The following is a 4,877-nucleotide window of genomic DNA, read 5'->3' on the forward strand; positions in this document are numbered from 1 at the left end:
ACGAACTCTCGAAATCGCGGCGTTGTTACAATATATATATATTGTCGTACAATATATATTGTTGCTGAAGTCTTACATCTTTGAAGGAATTATCGAAATCGCGCTGTTTTTATTAAACAGATTTTTGTATTTGCAGAGTCCAGCAACATGTTTTTGATTTTCATACACTGTAAAAAAAAAAGTGCAGGATTTTTTTTATAGAGAATGGAAGAAGATTGGAAACCAAAGTTGAAAATGATTTTTGATAGCGTTGAAGATGCTTGGAAATTTTGCAATGATTATGGCGGAAAAGTTGGATTTGGGGTGGGGAAACAATATTCACACAAGAACAAAAATGATATAATTACCTCTTACATGTGTGTTTGTTCTAAAGAAGGTCTGCGAAAACCAGATTATAAAACCATCAATCCGAGACAAGAGACTAGGACAAATTGTAAAGCAAAGTTGAATATTAAGAATATGGGTGGAAAATTTATGGTAGTTGATTTTGTGGAGGAACATAACCATGATTTACATACACGATAAACAACTCATATGTTGCCATCTCAAAGAAAAATCTCTCAAATTCAATGTTAGCAAATTGATCTAGCTGATGATGCTGGATTACAACAGAGAAAGTCATTTGACTTAACAAGTAAAGAAGTGGGAGGTAGTACTAACTTAGGATTTACTCGTGTTGATCAAAAGAATTATCTCCGAAAGAAAAGGGAGAGAGGTATGGTAGGTGGAAAAGTCGGTTATCTGTTGCAATACTTTCAGAAAAAATTGGTGGAAAATCCAACTTTCTATCATGCATATCAAATGGATACTGAAGACCAAATCACCAATGTGTGTTGGGCAGATGCAGGTACGCTAAATGATTATGAGTGTTTTGGTGATGTGATTTCTCTTGATTCAACATATTGCACAAATAATTCACATAGACCACTTGCAGTGTTCTCGGGATTTAACCACCATCGAGGAGCAGTGATTTTTGGGGCTGCATTGTTGTATGACGAAACATCTGAGACTTACAAATGGCTCTCTGAGACATTTTTAGAGGCTCATAAGCAGAAAATGCCTCAAACAGTTTTTACTGATCAAGATCAATCAATGGCAAACGCATTGGTTGAGGTTATGCCAGGAGTTTACCATGGGTTATGCACACATGGCACTTGATGCAAAATGGCATCAAGCACTTATGTAATTTAATGAAAGATGGGTGGTGTTTTCTTATTGACTTTAAGAAGTGCATGTACGCTTTGAAAATGAAGAACAATTTGAAAAAGGATGGAGAACTCTCCTTGTGAAGTATGGGGAAATGGAAAAGGAGAAGGAAAAGAAAAATAGTTGGCTGCAAAGAATGTAGTCTATAAAGGAGAAATGGGCATCATGTTACATGAAGAAAGCTTTTACATTAGGCATGCGAAGTACTCAACTAAGTGAAAGTGTGAATGCAGATATTAAAAGTTTTATCAATGTCAAGTTGAATATTATCAAATTCTTTAAGCACTTTGAGGATGTGGTACAACAAAAGCAAAAAAATGAATTGAAATGTGAATATGAAGCACGCTAAAAGATTCCGAGACTGAAGAACTCATATTCACATATCTTCCAGCAAGTGTCTAAGCTTTACACCCCCACTATTTTTTATCAATTCCAACATGAGTATGAGTTGTTTGAACCATGTTTTGTGAAAAGCATTAACACAAGCAACCTTAATTGATTGTGTTATTTCTATGGACAGTGATTTGCAAGAGTGGAAAGTGTCATATGATTTGGACAATAATTCCATTTCCTGCTCATGTCGTAAGTTTGAGAGTTTTGGCATACTTTGTTGTCATTGTTTACGATTATTTATTCATATGAATGTCAGATCAGTTCCAGAGCAATATATCTTAAAAAGGTGGACAAAGTTAGCAAGAAGTGAGAGTTTATCTAATGTTGGTGTTAGTAATGTGGTAGAAGATGTTGATCTATCCCCAGTGCAACGCTACAATGAGATTTGCCCCCACCTTATTAGGATAGCTGCTGAAACATGTAGAAATCCAGAAACATTCACTCTCCTTTGCAAAGTTGCTAATGAATTGAATAGGCACTTGGTAGAGTTTCAACACCATCCAACAAGTATTTGCAAAGTGAATGAGTTTGTTGCTAAAGTTAAAGAGATTGGAAGTAGCAGTGATGGTTCGTCAAAAGCAAAAGGCTTTGAAAAAAAAGGCACAAGATGTACAAAGCGTTTCAAAAGTTGTTTGGAGCGCGAACTTCCCAAAAACAAAAAAAATGATGTCTCAAAAGCTTCAAAAGTTCAGGTAGTGTTAAATATGAATATTCATATTGTCTTTTTTTCCAACCACATGTAGTATTAAATTTTTCTTCTTGTATGGCATGTAGAATTCTAAAAAGCATACACAAGACCATGTCCAATATGAGGCATACAATGTTGCATACAATGATGACAGAGGTGATTCACAAAGGCAAGTCCAATATGAGTTATACAATGTTGCATACAATGGTGACAGAGGTGATTCACAAAGCCAAACCCAATATGAGTTATACAATGGTACATACAATGGTGATTCTCAAAGCCAGGTCAATGTGGTAAGCCAATAGCAGTATGAGTATGTGAATGTACAAAAAATAAATTTAGTGATTAAATGGTTTTATCTTTTATGAAGGAAGGATAATAATGACACTCTAAATCAATTTGTTGTTACTAGTTTTACTAGACTATTGATGGTAAGTTTTAGCAACTATATAATTTCCAATTTCTAATGAGGTGATTTATCTTAATATCTACATTTAAATTAAATTATTAACTTATGTCTCTACAATTGTAGGATGAGGATGTCACAACATTGAACAACTCAAAAGGATGTGAATCAAATATTCTGAATACAGTGTCACAACATTGACCAACTCATAAGGATATGAATCACTTATGTTATTTTGAGATTGTACTTAATTTAGATAGAGGAACACCAACTATTTAGAGAAGTATTATGAGAACAATTATGTAGGTACTTCTGATTTCCCATGTTCTTTTTTGGGTTTTTATGTGAGCTGAAGCAACTAGTTTATGAAATCGTTATGATAACAAGTTTATGCAGATGAACAAGTTTGTTGAATTGATTATTTTTCTTTCATGATACACACAAAGTCTAACAAAACAAGTGTTTTAAATGTTTCCTAAAATGAGGAAACAACAATGAAACATTCTTTCATTAAGAGAGAAAGAAATCCCCGCCCTGAGACTCTGCCTCTTGAAGTCGTTAAGCTTTGAAATTGTTGAAATCGCGGCGTTGTTATTAAATAGATTTTTTAAATTGTCCAATTGTTGAAATCACGACATTGTTATTAAACAGATTTTTGAAATTGTAGAATTGTCGAAATCACGGTGTTGTTATTAAACAGATTTTTTAAATTGTCAAATTGTTAAAATTGTGGTGTTGTTATTAAACATATTTTTGTAGTTGCAGAGTTGTTCTCAGCAACAGGTTTGAAGATGGTGTGTGATTGCTTTCAGCAGGTTCTTGTATCTATCACTCTGCTGCTGTGGGTCTCTAATTAACAAAAAAAAAATTGATTCCAAAAAAACTGTTTTAACCACGTTTTGTTTTCTCTCTCTTCAATAATGTCATTTTTCTATTAATTTTCTCTTTGTAATTCTCAGCCGTTGGATTGATGGCGAGAGATATGTTACAGGAGGGGATCCGCGACAAAAAAAAAAGTATAAAAATCGGTAAGATCAAATTAACAACCCCAACAAATTGTTCTTTGATGATTACACTTCTAGATTATATCCCCTTTAAAACTCAAGTTTTCCAAAGTATAAATTAGGATTTCATCATCAAGTTTTTTCAAGAGCCTCCTGAGGATAACCATGGTCCTTTAAAAGATGTTATTGAACAAGAAGCTTCCAATTTGTCAGAGCAGAACAAACGTATCTCAATTTTTGACCTTGATAGTGAATTTGACAAGAACTTGTCTGCAACAGCAAAGTTGTCTAATGAGGTTCCATAATTTATATTTTATTGAGGCCTGTTATTAATTATTTTTCTTTCATTGATAGAAAAGGTCATTCAAATACGTAATGGTCAAGTAAAAAGGGAGAAGATTCATGCTTAGATTATATCATTTTTCTGTTGTCAAGATAATTTTAATTGAGCTCTACAAAAAAAGACAATTTTAATTGAACTAGAGTCATGTTTTTTCCTCAACATCTGGTGATATGTTTATTTTTCATGGAATCTAGAAAAAGATAAGATGATGCATTTGAATATTTGAAAAGCCGTTTTGGTCCCTCTATGAATTTAGAATCTAGAAAAAGATAAGAACTTGTCCGCTATGAATTTTGTTTTTGTTTTGGTCCCTCTTATTGTGTGACTCATCATCTACTTTGTTAAATTAGCGTTGTCTGCCACATCAGCCACTGCCACTTCATCCTCTGTTTTCCACCTATACGTTTTTATAACAGATGATGATGGTAGCAACTAAAATCAAAATGTTTGCATCTTACAATGTTTGTTTTATAACCAAAAAGATACAGAGACGAAAATAAAAAACATGCGAACTTACGAAGACAATTTAACTATTTAAACCTAACATGAATATCTTCCCTACCATGAGGGAACAACACATCAAACTCAATCATATGAGAGAAACTATTATTGTGCACTGAACAATTAAACCCCAACCACCTCAAAGTTTACCAAATATTGGGCAGTCAAAAAATAAATATTTTGTGGTTTCTATCAAAACCACACCTGATCACACGCGCGCGTATATATATCATGAGTATCTTAAATGTTAGAAACCTCTTATGCTTATCTCTGATGACTTCAAATTCTTCCTTTTTCTCACATGTGTTTTTTTTTTTACAAGATTTTTCTCGCATG

This window comes from Medicago truncatula, chromosome 7 (assembly GCF_003473485.1).
Source record: "Medicago truncatula cultivar Jemalong A17 chromosome 7, MtrunA17r5.0-ANR, whole genome shotgun sequence".
Taxonomy (NCBI): Eukaryota; Viridiplantae; Streptophyta; class Magnoliopsida; order Fabales; family Fabaceae; genus Medicago; species Medicago truncatula.